Genomic DNA, 24,359 nt, shown 5'->3' with positions numbered 1-24,359 from the left:
TACATGGGCAAAATGGTGGTGATTTAAAAGCATTATTAGAAGCCAAAGAATGTATTTGGTAGTTGAGACTAAATGCAGGTTTATTCCCTGGTATCAATGGTCAAATTTCTATAGCAAACATTTTAAAGATCAAATCTTATGTTATTTAACTAAACAATATATATGTTTTTAACATTAGTTTTTTTAGATTATAATTTTAATTCACAGTGCTTTATACCTTACCTAAATGGATTATATCCAAATTTGTTTAAATTCTTTAACTTTGGGTAGGGAAAGCTTTTTAGTGACAAATAATATGCAAAAATATTATGGTTTAATGTTATATATATATATATTTGTTATGACATATTTACACAAAAACGACACATACTTTAGACCAATACAATTAATAATTTATAGTCTGTTTTTATATGCTATTTATTTTAACAAATTGCTGTCTATTTTTTGTATTTTTCTGACTCTGTAGGAGTAGTAAACATATATATACAAATATTTTTATAAGGTTTTGAATTATTAATTTATTTAAATATTTTATTGTTTGAATCTAATTGTACAACCAATCAAAGATGTTTTGTAATTGGCAGTTAATTTATTTAAACGGTGAAAGCACAAGCTTTCAGATGTACTCTGAGGATGTCCTTATGTTTTAGAGGGTGAAAGCGCTTAGTACTACGTTTTGTACTGTCATTTTAAGTATTGTCGTTTATTTTTTGGTGTTCTTGTGGACAATAAATCCTGACTGAGTGACTTCTGAGAGCATTTTTTATGATTTACCAGTATATCCAGTTACGTTAATTTGACCCTTGTTTAACCTAGTGCAGGAAAAGGTTCACAGAAGATGAGGTGGGACAGAATCCGTGAGCTGGCTTTACTATGCAAGTAGCTTGTTTACCTGGAAACTGTAGACTGCAGGAGATCAACTGTCCAGATTTTTGCCTCATATTTTTGGTCTGTTCCAGATATAATTTTTGGCTTTCTGGATTTTGTGGCAAATCAGTGAGGATTGAACTCACTAAATAATGATAGGCATTTGAATTTCAGATTTCATATCCTTCAAAAAATGCATTGTAATGCAAGAGTTTTTATTCTGGCAACTTTCCAAGTTTATAAAAACAATATTTAAAATGGGTCCCTATTTTGGGGCTGTGTTTCCCCATTATTTTTAGCTTTGTCCAGATTTTTTATGCTAAGAGGTTGAGCTCTATTCTGGAGAATTTGGCAAGAAAATCAAAATGTGAGGTAGGAAATTCTTTTTAAATGTTACACTAGACAATTAAGAGAAGGACAAAGTTATTGTTTGCCTTTTCGGTTTTTCCCGGTTAGGGGGTCACCACAGCGGAACTCCGGTCCGCTAATGATTGGCAGTAGATTTTTTTTTATGGTGCCGAGTTGCCAGCCTGATGCCCAACCTTCAGCGAAGGCAAGCCCATTCACGCATTTCTTTCGGAGGCCACTTGACCATGGGGAGGACATGCAGACTCAACACAGAAGGCACTCCAGCCAAGAACTGAACAGGAGAACCTCTTGCTGTGAGGCAACAACGCTACCACTGTACCACCGCGGCTTTTAGGAGAAGGGGAAAGTTTGAGGTCAAAATTGTTCCAAATATACAGTAGAGAGGTTGACATTTAAAACTGGTACAGTAACTAGTTGATAAGAAAATGATAGCATATGCACTGGAAGCAGTAGGGGTACAGTGTGGGCTCCCCTGCAGTATGTATGATGAGTAACAGTAAAAAAAGACATAAGGCACTCAAAATTCTTACAAGTTACAAACAATGAATTCACCGGAAATCATTCATAATAATAAAATGGTAACTACATTTCAAGTATTCCATTAATATAAAATAAGAATAGGTAAAATAATATTTCCATGAAACCACTGAGACATAACATAAGGCTGGGAATGGAGTGCTCTGAACTAATATTTAGGAGCACTGTTTAGTGTGAAAGTGTCAGAGCCGTTGTAAGGTTCATACAAGAGATTTAGAAATGCAAGGAACAGCTGGAAGATTATACATTTAGCAGAATTTCAGCTACAGCAACAGTAAAGTACAGTTTTGTACCTACCATAAATGTAGATGTTCGAAGATCCACATTGCTGCAGTCCTTACACTTGGGTAGTCCGCTGTCCACGGTCGGCCCGAATATCAAAGTATAAGGCTGACGTCGGTCAGGGCGCATTTAACTGACGTCAGGACGTCAGGGTACAAATGCGCATGACCGGCGTCATATCCTCAGTCTTTTCTTGCCCCAGATGTCAGAAAACCTTAAAAATAAAGGTCAAAACCAAAAGACAGCAAACAAATAACCAACCACCCTTGCACTAACTATATGTACAATATATACAATATACACAATATGTACAACCCAACCCACACAACCACCTCCAACTACAGAGGGAAGGAGGGAGGTAAATTGGACTGCAGCAATGTGGATCTTGAACATCTACATTTATGGTAGGTACAAAACTGTACTATGTTCTTCATCTCACATTGCTGCAGTCCTTACACTTGGGTAGAATCCCAAAGCAGAGGTAAGGGAGGATGGCTAACTATAAGGAAGCAGGAGCTGCCAAAATGCCCTGCAAAACCGCAGTGGCAAAACCAGCCCTGGACTTAGAGTAAAGTGGCAGGTGATAATGCCTAGAGAAAGTATGCACAGAACTCCAAGTAGCTGCCTCCAAAATATCCTTGGTTGCCACTCCCCTCAAAAAAGCTGTTGAAGTGGCACTAGCCCTAGTGGAATGAGGCCTAATCCCAGCTGGAACCTCCTTGCCATGATGGGAATAACAGAAAGCAATGCAAAACCCAATCCACTTAGAAATAGTTTGTTTTGACACAGGCTTGCCCTGAGAACTCAAAGCAAAAGAAACAAACAATTGCTGAGACTTCCTGAACCCTTTAGTTCTGTCCAAATAATAACGCAACTGCCTGTGTACATCCAAAGTGTGCAAAATCTTTTCCCCTTATTTTGGGGATTTGCATAAAAGTAGGCAAATGAATAGTCTGGTTTAAAGCCACACTAGAAACCACCTTAGGCATAAAGGAAGGATTAGTGCGTAATGATACCCTATCCTTATGGAAAATCAAGAAAGGCTCAACTGCCATAAGGGCCTGTAATTCAGAAACCCTTCTTGCAGAGGTAATGGCCAACAAAAAAGCAGTCTTCCATGATAAATATTTCAACTCAGCAGTAGCCGCAGGCTCAAAAGGTTGTAGAGTGAGTTTCTCCAACACAAAATTGAGATCCCAAGCAGGAGTAGGAGCTCTTCGTGGGGGTCTTATATTCTTTGCCCCTCTAAGAAATTGCTTGAACAAAGGATGAGAAAACAATGGCGGGTCGCAATCATAGTGAGCTGAAATTGCCGCAGCATGAACTTTAATAGAAGAGAAAGGCAAACCTTTGTCTAGTAACTCAGTAAGATATTGAAGAGCCACACACAAATTAGGCTCAGAAACATCAAAATCGTTTGCTGTACTCCAAAATAAAAATCTCTTCCATTTATCAGCGTACACTTTCCTTGTACTAGGCCTTCTAGCTTCCAAAATAACATTCAAAACTTGCTGAGGAAGTGGAGGCCCATTATGGTTCAAAACAGAATATGCCAGGCTGTTAGGTGCAGAGAGTGAAGCTTGACATTGAGCAAATGGCTGTCCTCCTGTGACAACAGGTGTGGAATCGAAGGCAAAGGCCATGGTGGCTTCCATATTAGACTTTTTAGTAATGGGTACCAGTGCTGTCGAGGCCAATCTGGAGCTATTAAAATCATCCTTGGCTTGTCCTGACTGACCTTCAGAAGTACCTTTGGGAGGAGAGGCAGAGGTGGAAAGGCATACACATGAAGATTGCTCCAATTGAAAGAAAGAGCATCCACTCTCCAAGCTGTGGGATGAAACCTTTTCGTGCAAAACTTTGGCAGCTGATGGTTTAGTGGAGAAGCGAACAGATCTATGTCTGGAGTTCCCCATGACACTGTCAATTTCTGAAATACATGAGGATCCAATTTCCACTCGTGGGGATCCATAATTCGTCTGCTCAACACATCTGCTAAGGAGTTCTGTGCTCCTGGCAGAAACCTTGCTTGAAGATTGAGCTGTAAACTGAGAGCAGTCTCCCACAAAATCATTGCTTGCCTGCATAGAGGATAAGAATGCGTTTCCCCTTGCTTGTTGATGTACCACATGACAGTTGTGTTGTCTGTTAGAATCAACACCTGTCCTGGAAGAAGGAATTCCTTGAAAGCTATTAATGCAAACTGGACTGCTAACATCTCCTTCATGTTGATATGTAGATGTTGTAGTCTGACAGGCCACTTGTTTTGTATCCACTTTCCATTTAGATGAGCTCCCCAAGCTTTGTCTGAGGCATCTGTCGTTAAAATCTGACTTGCCTCTGGCCGGGTCACAGAGAGTCCCTTGTTTAGGTGACATTCCTGAGCCCACCACAAAAATTCCTTCTGAATGCAAGGTATTATTTGAATGACAGTGTCCAGATCCTGGCAGTGCTGTGTCCATACATTTTGAGATACCATTGTAGCTTCCTCATATGCAGTTTGGCATTGGGAAGCACCAGAATACAAGATGCCATGAACCCTAAGGCTTGAAGGACTGTCCTTGCAGTCAGCCCGGACTGATGAGATAGTCGATGGAAGTAAAGGGATAGACTCTTTTGTTTGTCCGGGGTTAAAAGGCCATCTGGGCTGCTGTATTCAGTCTCACACCCAGAAAGCACATGTCTTGAGAGGGTACTAGACTGGACTTTATTTCGTTCACAGAATACCCTAGGCATCTTAGCACTGCTATCACATATTCCAAATGACGAAGAAGCTCTTCCCTTCCTTGAGCCAGAATTAGGCAGTCGTCCAAATAAGGATAGATCTGTATTCCTTTTAGTCTGAAGAAAGCTATCACTGGAGCCAGAACTTTCGTGAACACTCTGGGCGCAGTAGATAAGCCAAAGGGCAATGCAGAGAACTGATAGTGAGAAGTCAGCTCAAAACGCAGATACTTTCTGCAACTGAGTCTGATAGGAACATGAAGGTAAGCCTCCTTGAGATCCAAAGTTACCATCCAATGATCTTTGCCCAGCAGAGGTAAAAGCTGCTGCAACGTCAACATTTTGAACTTGGGAATGTCCAGATAAGTGTTGAGGATAGATAAATCCAAAATTGGTCTCCACGTGTTCCCCTTCTTTGGTACTAGGAACAGGCGAGAATAAAAGCCTAGGCCCACTTCTGGCAGAGGGACCAGCTGTATGGCCCCTAGTTGGAGCAACAGAGAAACCTGTTTGTGAGCCTCTATTCTTTGTTGAGGAGGAACGTCTGGCATGCCTTTGAAAGGAGGCAAGGTATGGAAATAAAACCTGTAGCCGTGGTGTATGATATCCAATACCCATCTGTCCTGGGTAATTAAACTCCAATTTTCTTTGAAAAGTGCCAACCTTCCTCCCAAAGGTGCTGCCAGATGAGCAGGCTCTGGCAGCTGAAAAGGTAGGTCATTGGGTCTGCTTACGAAAGGACTGACCCCTGCCTTCACCGAAGCCTGTGCAGGAGAACTCCCGTTCTAGGCCTGAAAGAGCCCTGAGCTCTGCCCTTACCACGTCTAGATCTACCCTTAGACTGGGAATCATAAGAAGGATACGTCCACCCCTTAGTAGGCCAATTTCTACTAAACTTTGGAGGCTGGACCTGCAAAAAATCTTTAACATTATAGTAGTTGCCACCCACACTTTCAAAAAAATAATCTTGTGAAGGGGCAAATGGTAAGACTATCATGTATTGTCAGTGATGATGTTAGATTCAAACAGGAATTAGATATTCTTACTAACATGTTTTTGGATAGGGGATACCCTTTAAATTTACTAAAACAATTAAAAGATGAAGTTAGAAAGAAAAGGAACACTACATTCAAACCTATTATTAAATTTGGTTTATGTAATAAACAGAATGAAAACACAGGTACTAACAGAAGAGATGCCTTTATTTTACCATATAACGAACAATCAGAAGGAATTGTCAAAATATTAAGATACATTTGGATGAGTGTTTTCATTAATAATGAAGAGTTTTACCATACAATAGGGCATTTTCCAAAGGTTAGTTTTAGCCGTGGTATGAATTTAAAGGAATACATGGAAAACAATGCTAGAGACCAAACATTTAACATGTCAAAAATGAATAAATGTGTTTTTTGTAAAAGCTGTAAGTTTATCAATGATGGACCATATGTCATGGTTCAAGGATATGGAAAATCGATTAAATGTTCAGGAAACTGCAACACAAAAATGGTGGTCTATCTAGCTACATGTACATCATGCCCTCACGTTTTATGTAGGTAAAACTATAAGGAAACTGAAAGAACGATAATGGAACACGATAGAGATATTAAAAATAAAAGAAATGTGAATTCATTATACGTTCATAGTACTAAATGTAACAATTTTAGGAGATTCCTATTTTTTGTCATAGACAGAATTCCTATACATGGGCAAAATGGTGGTGATTTAAAAGCATTATTAGAAGCCAAAGAATGTATTTGGTAGTTGAGACTAAATGCAGGTTTATTCCCTGGTATCAATGGTCAAATTTCTATAGCAAACATTTTAAAGATCAAATCTTATGTTATTTAACTAAACAATATATATGTTTTTAACATTAGTTTTTTTAGATTATAATTTTAATTCACAGTGCTTTATACCTTACCTAAATGGATTATATCCAAATTTGTTTAAATTCTTTAACTTTGGGTAGGGAAAGCTTTTTAGTGACAAATAATATGCAAAAATATTATGGTTTAATGTTATATATATATATATTTGTTATGACATATTTACACAAAAACGACACATACTTTAGACCAATACAATTAATAATTTATAGTCTGTTTTTATATGCTATTTATTTTAACAAATTGCTGTCTATTTTTTGTATTTTTCTGACTCTGTAGGAGTAGTAAACATATATATACAAATATTTTTATAAGGTTTTGAATTATTAATTTATTTAAATATTTTATTGTTTGAATCTAATTGTACAACCAATCAAAGATGTTTTGTAATTGGCAGTTAATTTATTTAAACGGTGAAAGCACAAGCTTTCAGATGTACTCTGAGGATGCCCTTATGTTTTAGAGGGTGAAAGCGCTTAGTACTACGTTTTGTACTGTCATTTTAAGTATTGTCGTTTATTTTGGTGTTCTTGTGGACAATAAATCCTGACTGAGTGACTTCTGAGAGCATTTTTTATGATTTACCAGTATATCCAGTTACGTTAATTTGACCCTTGTTTAACCTAGTGCAGGAAAAGGTTCACAGAAGATGAGGTGGGACAGAATCCGTGAGCTGGCTTTACTATGCAAGTAGCTTGTTTACCTGGAAACTGTAGACTGCAGGAGATCAACTGTCCAGATTTTTGCCTCATATTTTTGGTCTGTTCCAAATATAATTTTTGGCTTTCTGGATTTTGTGGCAAATCAGTGAGGATTGAACTCACTAAATAATGATAGGCATTTGAATTTCAGATTTCATATCCTTCAAAAAATGCATTGTAATGCAAGAGTTTTATTCTGGCAACTTTCCAAGTTTATAAAAACAATATTTAAAATGGGTCCCTATTTTGGGGCTGTGTTTCCCCATTATTTTTAGCTTTGTCCAGATTTTTTATGCTAAGAGGTTGAGCTCTATTCTGGAGAATTTGGCAAGAAAATCAAAATGTGAGGTAGGAAATTCTTTTTAAATGTTACACTAGACAATTAAGAGAAGGACAAAGTTATTGTTTGCCTTTTCGGTTTTTCCCGGTTAGGGGGTCACCACAGCGGAACTCCGGTCCGCTAATGATTGGCAGTAGATTTTTTTTTATGGTGCCGAGTTGCCAGCCTGATGCCCAACCTTCAGCGAAGGCAAGCCCATTCACGCATTTCTTTCGGAGGCCACTCGACCATGGGGAGGACATGCAGACTCAACACAGAAGGCACTCCAGCCAAGAACTGAACAGGAGAACCTCTTGCTGTGAGGCAACAACGCTACCGCTGTACCACCGCGGCTTTTAGGAGAAGGGGAAAGTTTGAGATCAAAATTGTTCCAAATATACAGTAGAGAGGTTGACATTTAAAACTGGTACAGTAACTAGTTGATAAGAAAATGATAGCATATGCACTGGAAGCAGTAGGGGTACAGTGTGGGCTCCCCTGCAGTATGTATGATGAGTAACAGTAAAAAAAGACATAAGGCACTCAAAATTCTTACAAGTTACAAACAATGAATTCACCGGAAATCATTCATAATAATAAAATGGTAACTACATTTCAAGTATTCCATTAATATAAAATAAGAATAGGTAAAATAATATTTCCATGAAACCACTGAGACATAACATAAGACTGGGAATGGAGTGCTCTGAACTAATATTTAGGAGCACTGTTTAGTGTGAAAGTGTCAGAGCCATTGTAAGGTTCATACAAGAGGTTTAGAAATGCAAGGAACAGCTGGAAGATTATACATTTAGCAGAATTTCAGCTACAGCAACAGTAACAGGAAATAGGCAGATAGAGTGGCCTACAGTAGTCCTCACATGCTACCAGAGTCCAGTTACACAGCCAGCTCAACCTTTTAACAAACTGGCATGCAAGATCTGGGATAAATTGTGTTGCTTTCTCTGTTTTTAATATGCACAGATGTGAAAGCCAGTTTGTGTATGATTATATTCAATAAGGCAAAGCAATAACTGAAAATGTACTGTACTTTTGAGCACAATCAAACAGCTGAATGCAGACTGGTGCAACCTCTGAACAAACTATCCATCTCAAACACTGCATATTAGCCCTGACTACTAAAATTTCAAGAAGTAATCAATCAGGTAGATTATAATTTGAATAATAAGGTATGAAAGCAGTAAAACCGACATTTGTAAACATAAATTATAAAGAAAGCTAGACTCTGTTTTACATATGAGTAATAAAGAAAATTCCTGCAGTACAATATTGCAACAAGGTACCTATAGTGTACAGTGCTGAGAAAGTACTGCTGGTTAGATATGTAATTTCTTCAGTTTAGCAATTCCAAACAGTTAAATTTTATCTATACATATGCAGCTAAAGTACAAGATTTGCCTATATTCTCTCTAACCGATTTAAAGAATAAAATAAAGAATAACCATAAACGTGAAAAACAGAAAGCAAAGTAAGTTTTATCAAGAGGATACCATCAGTACAATCTATGGTCCTACCTTAGTCATCAAATACCTTTAATTAGAGCAGATTTATGGGCTAGTTTCTACTTTCAATGGGTCTGGTTTGACATCAGTCAGATATGTGAGTTTAAATGCATCTCTGTATGCTAGAATGCTTAAGAGAAGCATTCATTTCCTATCATACCATTGTATATCCACTACATCTGCTAGTTATAGAGACTCTTACACAGGAAACAATTATTGGTTTTGAGTCCCTAGATTCCAGAAGGTCAAAGGACAGATTAGTTAAACAAAATGAGTAACTGAAAAGTATATGTACTTCATAGTGTCCCAAAATGTGAAAAACAACCAAGGGTTCAGTTGTGACCCATCAGTAAAGCAAGACAAAATGAAGTAAATAAGTATGTCAAATGATATTAATAATACTGCTCATTCACAATGCTGAGGTCTAAGTCAGAGTGTGCAACATATACAAAAAGATTACAAATTTGCATGTAGAATTAGTGATACAAGGGTTTTAAGCAGTGAAGTGCATAGCAACAGCCTAAGCATGTAGGCATACCAACAGTTTTTGAAGTAAATCTGCATGAACATACCCACCTTATAATTCTGACTTAAGACACACACACACACACACACACACACACACACACACATGCACAAATACACACACTTATGCAAAAAGATGAAAACATATCCACACGCAGGGCTGTATCTGAAAAATCCTTTTGTACTCACATTCTCATAATATAGCCCCAACCTGTTTTGCATTTTAAAATGTTCACATTTCTCCAGGTGTTAAATATATGGATAATTTCCAGCTGTTGCCCCTTCAGTTATAACAAAGATTGCTTGTAGTGGTATCTTCCTGTCTCAGAACAAGTTGTGTACAGAGCTATATGGCACACTTTAATTTACACAGTTGTGAATATTTCTGAGAGAGATTAAAAAAACTGTACTCTGTTGAATACAAAATGTATGCCTAGCTACATCCATGGCAGGGCAAGGCAGCAAGTAAACTAAAACACCTGGTCACAACTTGACAGACTTGCATTAACCAGAAGTATTCATCTGCAGAGTAAATAGTGCTGTGTCTACAAATCAGAAGAAAAAAAAACTTGGGGATGAACTATTGTCAGCAGTGCCAGCATTTATTCCAAAATTACCAACAGTGCCAGCATTTATTCCAACATTACCAGCAGTGCCAGCATTTATTCCAGCATTACTGGCAGTGCCAGCATTTATTCCAACGTTACCGGCAGTGCCAGCATTTATTCTAACATTACCAGCAGTGCCAGCATTTATTCCAACATTACCAGCAGTGCCAAAATTCATTCTCCCATTACTAGCAGTGCCAACATTTATTCCACCATTTTCCACATTACCAACATCTCTTCCTCCATTATCAGCACTGCCAACATTCACTTGCCCATTACCACCAATGCCAACATTCATTCCTCCATTACCAGCAGTGCCAACATCTCTTCCTCCATTGTTAGCACTGCCAACATTCACTCATCCATTACCAGCCTTGCCAACATTTAGCCTTCCATTACCAGCAGTGCCAACATTTATTCCTCCATTGTCAGCAGTACCAACATTCATTCCTCCATTACCAGCAGTGCCAGTATTTATTCCACCATTACCACCAGTACCAACATGTATTCCTCCATTGTCAGCAGTGGCAACATTCATTCCTCCATTACCAGCAGTGCCAACATTTATTCTTCCATTACTAGCAGTGCCAACATTCATTCTTCCATTCAAAACAGTGCCAACATTTATTCCTTTAGTGCCAGCAGTGCCAACATGCATTTCTTCATTATGAGCAGTGCCCACATGTATTCTTCTGGCTAATCTGTCACAGCTATATTTTGACTAAAATCAAAAGAGTCCTACTTGAGGGTACATCAGGCGTAGAAAGAGGCACACCTCCCTCTAGGCACTAAGGTTCATGAACAAACAGAATTCCTACCTCCCCCCATGCTTACAAGTAGCAAGTGAATCAAACAGCCATTTGATACTCTGCCCATCAGCAGTGAAGATAATTAACTGAGTTGCATTAAAAGCAAACAAATCAGCAAACGCCTCAGGATGGGGAAATCAGTGCAAAGTACTTGTGAATGCACAGTATGTGACTTAATTTTCCAGTGCCATGATACCTGTGGGGAATTAATAGATGAATGAAAAACTGTATCTTTTGGGATATACAGCAGATATTACATGAATAGCAAGCCCTTACTTTGCCTAAATCCACCAGGGAGGCAGATTTGATTTGATCAGAGGTAAAAAGGCAAGTTGAAGGGAGTATTATTATTCACCCTGTAGTGAGGAGAACAAAACATGTTTTCAAAATGCAAAAAAAGACAATTAAAATGTATAAAAAAGAGGAAAATATTTAGGTTGTACCCTGATTTTGCAATGACAGTGTTTGATGCTGAAAGGATAAAAGGCTGTGGATTCTGTCACCATACCGGTTATGTGGATTCATGTTCAGTTGCTGACAGAACAGTGCAGTTTAGGACAGGTTGCTGGACTTCTGTGATTCCAGCCACTGAAATAAGGCATTAAACAAAGGTCCAATCTGCCTGAGTTAGTGGTAGCTCAGATGGATGTTAAAGACCCCATTACACTCGTTTAAAGAGTATGGGAATTTCACAGGTATCCATACTACTTTAAACTTCATGGAGTCATGACTAAAAAGATGTAGATTGGGTCAAGTGTTTTAAGCAGGTTACTAAACAAATTCTAAAAAAACTGCATATGCACCTCACTTCTGTTCATCCTAAATTTAAATCAAGTGCTGTATGTGTGTATACCCTGCAGTAAATGTATGCATTATGTCCAGAGCATTTAGTTACAGCACCTTATATTTTGAGCAAAATGTTAAGCCGCGGTGGTGCAGCAGTAGCATTGTTGCCTCACAGCAAGAGGTTCTCCCATTCGATTCTCGGCTGGAACGCCTTCTGTGTGGAGTCTGCATGTCCACCTCGCGTTCAAGTGGCGTTCGAAAGACATGCGTAGAATGGGCGTGCCTTCACTGAAGGTTGGGCGTCGAGCTGGCACCTCGGCACCCATAAAAAATCTACTGCCAATCATTAGCGGATTGGAGTTCTGCTGTGGTGACCCCAACCGAGAAAAGCTGAAAGAAGAACATATTTTGAGCAAATGTAAAGAAGTATCTACCTGGCGATACAGACACCAGTTTCTAATTAGTTATAATTGCAACTTTCTTTTTTTAACTTTGTCTAAAAAAATCCCAGTCAGAAAGTCACAAAATGATAGAAATGTCAATGCTGTATAATGTCAAGACAGGAAAGTGTCTGTTCATAGAATGGGTCATCCTACACTAGACCTTCAGAGCATTAACTAATGCTGAAAACATTTTTTACTGTCATGTATTCATCTAGCAATACTTTAATCTCTGTTATCTATTATCTTAATTGTATATAGCTTGTTACTGTTTCTTAGAACTTTGTACATGTGTCTGAGATCCAAATTAAGTTTAAAAAGGATCCTTGTCACTTAAAATGTAGCCAATACAGCAAGTTAATAAAATTCCTAGTTTAGGTTTGCAAATGAACATGCTTCTTACTTAAAACAATACACTGTATCTTTTGCACATGATCCTTTCTTACAATATCCTGAAAATGACAATTGTGTCTTCTTCCAGTTTACCCAAGAATTGCCTGAAGTTTAGAGAAAGAAACTAGGAATGACCTTAGTACAGCTAGCAGAAAGCCCTGTTTCACTTTTCACAGTCCAGTTGTGTCAATATTTGATGTCTAAGTAAGACCCAATATTATCCCTGTACCATTTTTAGTTCTTCTGAAAAAGACCCCGTTGCTAAGTGAGTCTCAGAGAGTTAATTAAACATGAAAATCAAACAATAAATGTAAACTGTAAGAAATGTACATTTGAAGAAAATAAACAGTCCAAGAATGTAAAAGGCCACCAGTACTGCAAACATTTTCAGCTTTTAGTTACCAAACAATCTATTTCATTTACCAGAGCTCTTGAAGTTACTAATTTATTTTTAAAGCTGTGATGTAGCTCTTAATTACATAATATAAAATAGAATTTAACTGAATATATAACTGAAACATACCTGATATTGAAATCACTGGCTTCTTAAAAGGATTCAGAGTTTAATGCTATGCTAATGTACAACTGATGTTTATGGAATGCTATCACAAAGTAAGACTTAAAGCTCCAAATCATCATCTATAGATCTCCGAAACACTCTTTGCAGCTACAGATATCTCTCTAGAACTTTTATATATTTACAGTTCTAAGGAGTTGAGATGTTTATATAAAACAAGAAAAGAAAAAAAACACTGAGTGACATCACTGAACTACCCACAATAGCTTAATCAAAAAGTTTAATATTAGCTTGGGCAAGTGCTCTTGGTTTCAGGTTACCTTTTGTCTTTTGACTGTATTTTTACTTCCTAGCAAGTTAGCGCATGAAAGTCCTCAAGGGCTTATTGTTTTACTGCTGCAACTCCACAACACCCTCATTCTTCTATTCAAGAATCCTTGTTGTCTAACCTGGAGCTAAAACTTCAAACTGATCATTTTCTAACTTTAAAGTAAAATTTCCCTTAGCTTTTTCTTCCACACTGTGGTAGAAATGAGACTTTGTTAGTCAGGTTTACAAGCAAGTGACAAAACAATATGTGTTTTGTGTTATTTTTGCTTTGAGGAGCATCTAAAACAAAAGACACTTAGAATTGTTCCATGCAGTTTTGCATTTGTCACAGCTAACTGCCCACTGTCAATCACAATGTATCAATGGAAAACGTAAGTCTTTTGACAATAATCCTCTGTTGTATAAAGACAAGAAGTATTTTAAGTAGAAAAATCAAAGTCTTTACATATGTAACAAAAAATGCACATTCAGATGTGGTATTAATGACAAGAAACCACTTCAAAAGAATGCCATGTAAGGGGAAAGCTTTTAAGCAAGAAATGAAATCAGCATCTAAACACTGATAATTGAAAAAAATTACATTTGTTGTTATTATGAAAGCTGATCTTCTAGTTACAGAAAAAAAGGAGACGTGAAATTCAACAGCTGAACAAGACCTTCTCTCATTTATCCTGCTCCTTTCCACATTGCTGTAGAGCCAGGAGATCTCTGACTGAATAACTGAATGGTGGTCACAGAGGAGCAAAGCCAGTCCTCCCTCTCCCACCTCTCTCTGTATATGTATATATATATATATATATATATATATATATATATATATATATATATATATATATATATATATATGCTTCCCCTGCATTTTGTCAAATGCCATTTCTTTGACAACTTCAGGGGGTGTGGTTTAATGTGGATGGTACAGATAGCGCAGTGATAGAAATGTCAATGCTGTATAATGTCAAGACAGGAAAGTGGGGTTGGAGGGGTGAAATTGTTTTGTCCATGTGTATGTGAGTTAGGTTTAGAGTCAGGGTTGAGTGAAGGTTTGGTGTTGCATATTTGTGCATATTAGGGCTAGGGTCAGAGTTAGGTTAAGATATAGACATAGTGTTGTCTGAGTGTGTTTTTGAGTATTTGTGAATGTTTGTGTGCCCAAGTGTGTCTTATGTAGAGGCAGCATTATCGGAAGGTTTTTATGAAGGTAAGGTATATGGTTAGGGTTTAGGGAAGGGCTAGAGTTAGGGTTAGTACCCATTACTAAGGTGGTGCAAGGGAGGTGGAGCCAGCCCACCACAGTTCTGCACATCCTTGTGTTGTAACACCATGATGGGGCTATCTCTGAATAGAAAAGTTACCAAGACGTTTATACCTTATGTACACCTCACTGTAATTTTTCTGAATTTGGGACATAGTGCTCTCTCTGAAATCTAAAAATCATAAGTGACTTTCTATACTCTGTATATATATATATATATATATATATATATATATATATATATATATATATATATATATATATTGCTGAACTGTAGAACTCAGTCTCAGCAGATATCAGAAATATTTTATTCAGTCTACAATTTAAAATCTCATTAAAAACGTATCAATCAACAAAATAGTTTTGCATTTGTAAAAAAAAAAAAAAAAAAATACCAAGTCTACCTCTTCTTGAAGTCCTGCCTTTGTACCAACCCCATTATTAAGTCTTCGGTTTATGCAGTCAAGGCAAACTTATATCGTAAAATTCTTCACACTATTTTCTTCTGATTATAGATCTCAACTGAATTTAACTCAAGAAATTAAAAAGAAAACCCTAAATAGTGCATATATATATATATATATATATATATATATATATACACACACACACACACACACACACACACACACACACACACACACACTGTACAATAATGCTGAACGTTCTATAGATGTAAGTGAGTGAGGGTGCTTAAAGACTGCTTGTACTATACTGTGTATGTAACATGGTGATAGCCTAAGTTATATATACACCAGTGTTATACTGTAGATATTTCTGTTAAATGACATATTCCTGTGCAAACATAAGTAATATGGATCTTATCTCTTGAGACTCCTTTAAAAAGAGGCTTTGCCTATTCAGGCTTTCCTGGCAATCAAACACAAATAAATACATCTTTAAATCCATTCAATACAGCATGCATATCCACACATCTGCCACATATGAAACCATGCAATTATCCAGCAGTTTCAGCATTGCCAAACAGTATGTAAACAGAAAATTTTCAAGAACATTAAAGCTGCAGTCATTTTCAAAAAAAATTATTAAATTGACTGCTGACTTCCAGGGTTTAACAATGAGTCTCAGTTTTTTAAGTGAATTTCGGAATGGAATTCTGGGTTTTGCTTTAAAGGGTGAGTTTCTTAAACCACAGCAAGTAGCAAAACAGAAATAAAACTCATCTCCCTTCTTTGCAAAGTAGAAATATTCTTGGTTAGCTAGTGACAGAAGAAAGATGCCACCTGTAAAGGACATTACAAAATTGTATCATGCTATTAAAACAGGGAAAGTAAAAACACGCAGTCATGCCTGTTCAGATCAATATCTCCAAGAATGATTGCCAGAAATAAATACCAGACAGCTCAAATCCACCAAACATAAAGGTCAGAATGCATAGTCAGGCACACTGTAGGGCAACTTGTAGAAAATCAAGTAGGTTAAGTTACCCTGCCATGATATTAAGAGATTCTTTTATTGTCACACGCATAGTTTCTTATTGAAATGCCAGCACTCCAAATGGTGAGTGCTAACTCTCTGAAAAAAAAAGCACAAAAAATGCAGGAGTGAGTCTCGAACATCGTTCTTCTCTTTTAAACAAGCCCCACCACACATATATACACACACACACACACACACACACACACACACACACACACACACACACACACACACACACACACACACCTGAACTTATGTATGCTAATTCTGAGATCACCACAATACCTCGGAGGAAAGAGAATATTCTGAGAAATGAACATCCCAGACTTAGGATAAGTAATTTGTTTGTTTCTGCCATTCAGTCTCTGCATTTTGGGACTTGCTGTACCACGTCCAATATTTCAAATGGATACCCACACACATGCCCACTGTTGCAACATCTCATAGGTGTAAAAATGAATCATTCAGTGGTGCAGATATGCACTGCACACATAAACACTCTGTCCCATAGACTACACACAGGTGCAGACTCCCCTCCAACAGTGACACACACACACACACACACACACACACACACACACACACACACACACACACACACACACACACACTTGCATGGACACTCATACATACATACAAACACAGAAACACTCACACTGACCATACATTTAAACACATTCACAGACCTACAGCTATACACTACCATTCATACATTCTGTACTACTTACCTGGTGCAGCAATCTGTGGTTTACACAGAGGGAAGCCATTCTGCTTCTTCCTGTACAGATTCAAACTTTGAAATGCACATGTGCATGCAGTTACCTAGTGGTGTACACTTAAACCTATTCTGCACGTCCTCTTAAGGTAACTTGCTTAGTACACAGTGTAGGACCTTCTTACTATGCAACTATGCAAAAGAGGCAGTGCACTGATCTACTTAAAAGGCCTCATTAGCATAGGCCCTTCCCCCATGTTCCCCAAATTACATAATACCTCATGCTACTGAGAATCATATAAAACTTTGTTGTGATACTGTGCAGCAAAAATTCTATGAATCAGAAGCTCCTTATATAATTGCATGGTATGCACAGTATCTATGAATTCCATCCAAAGTACCACAGTAAGATGGAATTAATTAAGGACATTACAAAATTGTACCCATGCTACCCATGCCATGTCACTGTTAAAACAGGGAAAGTAAAAACACACAATCATGCAGTTTAGAACAATCACTGTTGGTGGGGAGTCTGTGCCTGTGTCTAATCTATGATGTTTTACTGCAGTAGAATAGGGAAAGAGAGGAATTCACATGATGAGCATTCTTGCCATACAAAAAAGGCATTTCCGTGTTAAAAACAGTTGCTGTAGAATCTGAGCATGTCAAAACAATTCCATTATCTTTGTCCTCACCCTTGGTGCTAATGAGAATACTTGTGTTGCCCCTTGTATGAACATGTATGCCCCCCCACATGCAGTGACAGGGGCTAGCAGCACCAGCTCCCTGCATCATGATGTGCCCCCGCTCTCCAGCTGACACACTGTCATTAGAATGGTGGCATGAGCTGGTCTAGAACCGCCATCTCCCCCAAGATGAATGTTTCGATCCTCCTTGCTTGTGCCATCAAGCACCTGCGTCACTAATCAAATTCAAGTCACCCAGACTGTACTCAGGGATTTATCTCTCTACTCTTCCAACACAGGCTTATATAAACATTTATTAATATAAACATTTTAAATAAAATACATTTGCATTAAATTAAATTAAATCAGTTTTTACAGTGGTCATTAGCAACACCCAGCACCAAAAGATGTAACCCACAAGAGCTGCCCCACTCATTATTCACAAAATAAGGAATGGGTCCACTTTTCCTCAGAAATACCAAGAAACAAACAAAAACATAATTTAGAAATTACAAATTCCTTACATTAGAAACATCAAAACCAAATGTAAAGACTATTTGCTAAGTGCAATAATGCCCTCAAAAGTGAGCATTATAGAGAAACAATGGACCATGCAGAAGTAAAGATAACACCCTGGAGTGGTCCATTAGTTTCCTATAATGCCCACCTTGTCAAGCACTCATGCGCTTAACAAATGGCGTCTCTGTTTGTTTGTTTTCTTTTGCTTCCTCAGACACTAGTATTTAGTGTAGTAGAAAGCAGGGTGTGCATGGCAATGGAAATTCAGAGTTCCTGAGAACTGACTTATATTTTGAGCATTGCTTGAAGCTGCAGTAGTTATATAGTAACACAAATAGAGCAGTTAGTCTTTCCTAGATAGTGTTTCTTTAATTCTTTTATGAAAATCCTAAATTGAATACAACATCTGACTGCAATGGGAAGGATATTTCACAGAAGTAGAATACGATTTACTATATACCCTGTCTTTATTAATGTCTCTTCTGTACTGTGCAATGAAAGCAGATATTTATTAGAAGATAGCAACCTTCTGGTAAAAGTATGCCATACATAAAAGTATGCCTACCCAGTTCGGCTTTGTTAAGGGCAGATCCTGCCTCTTAAACCTGGTTGATTTCTTTGAAACAGTCACCAAGGCCATTGACGAGGGGAAGGTGGTCCACACAGCCTACCTGGACCTCGCAAAAGCCTTCGATACAATACCCCACTCGGGCATTATAGATAAGCTCACCAGCTTAAATATAAACCCCTATGTCACTAGATGGGTAGCAAACTGGCTCAAGGACAGAACCCCCATGGTTAGAATTGCTGGAGCCATGTCAGACTCCAAACCAGTTACAAGTGGCGTCCCACAAGGCTCAGTCCTGGGACCTCTCTTGTTCGGTATGTATTTCTCGGAGGTACAGGCCAACACGGAAGGACTGTGGCTGACCAAGTTCACAGATGACTGCAAACTGGGCACCATAATCGACTCTCCAGCCGACACAAGCATCCTCCAAAAGGGCCTCATAGAAACAGGCAACTGGTGCCAGAGCCATGGCCTCAAGCTAAACACCAAAAAGTGTATAGTCATCCCCTTTGACAAAAACAAAGTGCCCACAAATTACAACATAGGTGGTAATCCATTAAGTACAGAAGAAGTAATTAGGGACCTGGGGACCCAAGTTGATAGCAATCTCTCATTTGACAACCACGTGGCCAAAGTGGTTAGAAAAACATTTTATATAGCCCACCTAATCATGAAGGGATTCACATCTAGATCAGGGGAGGTCATCGTGCCTCTTTACTCATCCCTCATCAGGCCCATAATTGAGTACAATGCCCCTTTTGGGATGTACCTTACCAGACACCTGCAGCAATTAGAAAGACCCCAAAAGTACCTCACCAAGAGGATCAAAGGGCTCAAACAGATTCCATATGCTGCCCGGTTAAAGAAACTCCAGCTCTACTCAGTGGCATACCGCCTGCTCAGAGGTGATCTGTGCCTGACGTATAAAGCCATGTCCAACCCGGAATTAATGGACATGCTGCACCTCAGAAAATCCAAATCCCATCGAGCTACACGCTCGAGAGACTTGGACCTCAGCACTGAAATAAATAGGACATGCTGGAGGGACAGATTCATAACCCAGAGGCTCCCTTCACTCTGGAATAAAATCCCAGTCCAGGTTAGGCAGAGTCCCTCATTGACTCTCTTCAAGAGGAATCTTGATGAGTGGATGGGAGATCATAGGTTTACCCCGGGTATCAATTCTGTGTCACTGTTAGACAGAGGCACAGTATACTAACCTCGAAAAAGGGCATAGCAAAATTAATTTAAAATGGGTGGCGAAAGCCAAACACACTCTGGCTAGGCTTATAAATGCTCTAGGGCAGATAGCCTAGTATGAACCTATGAACAAACATAAAAGTCAGATGGTGACATGGGGTCTTGTACTGTAATCTGTAAGCCACTGTTAACATAAACTCATAACCACTGCTTCCCCATCTGCCCTATCCATTCGCTCCTACATATCTAATATCCATTTCTCCTGTTATTAGCTCTTCTATTCCAGCTTTTAGTATTCTTCAATGTCTATTCTCTTCACTGCTAAAACTTCCCTGCATACTTGTATACACTATGTCCTTTTGGCTGGACCACATTTCCATCACCTGTAACACTTGTATCATGCATTGTATACTCCTCATCCCACTTCTTTTTAAACCTTCTTGTAATTATCTGTATATTTAGTATACATCTAGGTTAGTCTATGTCACTCCACTGTATAATTTAGTTAGACCTTTAATCTTACTATGTATGTAACCCAGGGTGAACCACAAATGGCCATATTTGATCAGTGCTCTAGCCTGGTAAAACAAATAATAATCATAATTAAATAAATACATAAATAACTGAAGCGAGTTAGGTCAATATTTGAAGCTAAGCAAGCTATGTTCATAGGTTCATAGGAAGACACTAATGGGTCTTCTGCCAATTAACCAAATCCAAATGTTTTTTCCAGCCTCAAGGAGGGCAAAGCATTATAGACCCATAGAGAATATACAGCTACCCATCCAGTTGTTAAGATTTACCATAAAATAATAAAACTACTACTCTGTTTTACATGCAGTTGAACTTTGCTCCAGAGATGGGAATGTCTTAGTATATGAGTGGATCATGCCATCATGTCTTATTAATTTTTCTGATGAAGAATCAGGTGCTTAAATTTAGTATTTGAGTAGCTGTTTTTTCTGTGACGGTAGAGATCAGGGAGGACAGAGTATTTCATGGCACAAAAAGGTTTAGTACACATTGTGACAGAGGTGTCTATAAGAGGCCATGTACTGGAAATGGGTTGCCAGTCTGTTAGGATAACAAAGGGTCTTGAGGCCAGTAATTTTGGTCATTTTGTTACTTAACCTTTGGTATCTCTCAAGCTGAGTGATAGTTTTCACCAGTACAAACCAAAGGGGCATTATATTCAATAACAGGTCTTATGAGAGATAAATTAAGGGGAAGGAAGATTTTTTTTGCAGTTGAGGAAATAGGCTTGCTTATCAGCTGAGCTAGATAAATGGATTTACTAACAACAGTGAAGATACGGTGGCCAAAAGATAAAAAGTTATCAAGAAAGGTAGGTAGATCTCTGATGACTGAGTCCTTTTAGAGGGGTGTGCCATCCATGTTGCGGGATGCAGAAATGTTATGTTTGTTAAACTGAGCAGTACTAATCTATATATATATATATATATATATATATATATACATATACATATACATATATATATATATATATATATATATATATATATATATATATATACATATACATATATATATATATATATATATATATATATATATATATATATATATACATATACACACACACATATATATATATATATATATATATATATATATATATATATATATATATATGTGGGTCTACTTTTCTTGATTGGAATTTCAAAATCTTGAACAAGAAAAGTAGAAACCCACTTAAGCGAAAGTGCACTACATCGAAAGCGCACTTTCACAAAAGCCGATTTACCGAATCTGAAAAAAAAAGCAATACAAACAACTTTAAACACTATTTTGCAGGGGGGAAGCTCCCCCTGCACCCCCATGTTGGGGGCTGTACTCCCACACCTCCCATTCTTAAATATACTAACTCCGAGATCACACTACAATGGGGAAAAAGTATATTTCCTTATCCCCGCTGTAATGCGCTTCGGTGAATCGTTTTTTGCAAAAGTGCACTGTCGATGTAGTGCACTTTCACTTAAGTGGGTTTAATCTTCTGTTTGTTGAGAAAGTGTGTTTTTGACAAACAGAACTAGACCCATACATATATATATATATATATATATATATATATATATATATATATATATTTATATATAGGTTCATAGGTAGATACTAGGCTATCTGCCCTAGGGCATTTATAAGCCTAGCCAGAGTGTATTTGGCTTCCGCCTCCCTTTTAGATTAGCCTACTGTGCCTCTGTAAAGTAGGTCACAGGAGATACCCTTTTAAGATTAGTTTACCGTGCCTCTGTCTAGCAGGGACACAGGAGAGATCCCAGGGGTGAATTTGCGATTTCCCATCCACGCGTCCAAATTTCGCTTGAAGAGAGTCAGCGAGGGGCTATGTCTAACATGAATTGGGATTCTATTCCAGAGTGAGGGGAGCCTCTGGGAAATGAATCTGTCCCTCCAGCATGTCCTATTTATTTTTGTGCTGAGGTTTAGGTCCCTGGAGTGTGTAGCTCTAAAGGACTTGGATTTTTTGAGGTAGAACATGTCCATTAATTCTGGGTTTGACATGGCTTTGTACATCAGGCATAGATCACCTCTGAGTAGGCGGTAAGCAACTGAGTAGAGCTGGAGTTTCTTTAGTCGAGCTGCATAGGACATCTGTTTGTAGCCCGTGATCCTCTTGGTGAGGTACTTTTGGGGTCTCTCCAGTTGCTGCAGGTGTCGGGTAAGGTACATCCCAAAAGGGGCATTGTATTCAATTATGGGCCTGATGAGTGGCAGTAGAGGGCACAATGACCTCTCTTGATCTAGATGCGAACCCTTTCGTGATAAGGTGGGCTATATAGAAGGTCTTTCTAACCACTTTGGCAACGTGATTATCAAAGGAGAGATTACTATCTACGTTGGTCCCCAAATCTCTAATTACTTCTTCCGTACTTAATGGATTACCACCTATGTGGTAATTTGTGGGCACCTTGTTTTTCCCAAAGTGGATGACTATGCACTTTTTAGCATTTAGCTTGAGGCCGAGGTTCTGGCACCAAGCATCCGTCTCTGTGAGACCCTTTTGGAGGATGCTTGTGTCAGCTGGAGATTCGATTATGGCCCCCAGTTTGCAGTCATTTGCGAACTTTGTCAGCCATAATCCCCCCGTGTTAGCCTGAACCTCAGAGAAGTATATATCAAACAAGAGAGGTCCCAAAACTGAGCCCTGTGGGATGCCACTTGTAACTGGTTTGGATTCGGACATGGCACCTGTGATTCTGACCATGTGGGTTCTATCTCTGAGCCAGTTTGCAACCCATCTTGTGATATAGGGGTTGATATTTAAGCTGGTAAGCTTATTTATGATGCCAGAGTGGGGTATTGTGTCGAAGGCTTTTGCGAGGTCCAGGTAGGCTGTGTGGACTACCTTGCCCTCATCTATGGCTTTGGTAACTGTTTCAAAGAAATCAACTAGGTTTAAGAAGCAAGATCTGCCCTTAACAAAGCCGAATTGGGTAGGGTCCAGTGTCTGGAGGCTCCCAATGTCTTTGTTTATGAGATCCATGATAATACGCTCCATAGCTTTACAGACCAGACTAGTCAGGCTTATGGGGTGATAGTATCCGGGGTCTGTTGTGGCACCACCTTTGTGGAGTGGGACCATTGTAGCTGTACGCCATTCTTTGGGTACATATCCTGTAGTAAGGCTAAGTTTGAACAGTGACTTAATGTGAGGGTTCATTTCTTCTTGGAGCTCATGTAAGACACAGCCTGGGACACCGTCCGGTCCCATAGATGCTGTGTTTTTTGCTTTGGAGAGGGCAGCTTTCACCTGTGCATCTGTGATGTCAGGGAGGTTACATTCAGTTGGGATAGGCATTTGCTCCTTTGGGGGGGGGGAGAAGTTTGCGCTGAATCTGTCTGCCAGGATGTTGGCTATGTCTGTAGGTTCGGTATATTTTGTACCGTTATGCAATGATTCAGAGCATATCTGGGAGTTTCCGCCCATGTTTCTGACATAACTAAAGAAGGCCTTGTGATTATCTTTAGTGTCTAGGGCAATTTTTCTTTCTAAACTGGCCTTTGATGATTTTATGAGGGATCGAAGTTTCTTGCTAATACTGATCAGAGATGCCTTCCCTTTTTGGGATTTTGCTCTGTCATGTAGTAGCTTCCTCCTTCTGTTGTATAGCTTATTTATGGCCGGGGTCCACCAGACCGGTCTCCTGTTTTTGGAGGAGTGAGTCTTAGTTTTATTTGGGATAGCACGATCCATGCATTCCTGCAGGTGCTCATAGAATGCATTTGTAAAGGATTCTGCGGATTGGGCTGTGTTATCCTCTGGCCCAGGGGCTTTGAAGGATTCCACCTCAGTCTTGAGAAGTGCAAAGTTGGCTTTGGA

This window comes from Protopterus annectens, chromosome 7.part0 (genome assembly GCF_019279795.1).
Source record: "Protopterus annectens isolate FY-2018-M chromosome 7.part0, PAN1.0, whole genome shotgun sequence".
Lineage (NCBI taxonomy): Eukaryota > Metazoa > Chordata > Ceratodontiformes > Protopteridae > Protopterus > Protopterus annectens.
The sequence above is the reverse complement of the archived record's forward strand: the minus strand, read 5'-3'. Positions refer to the sequence as shown.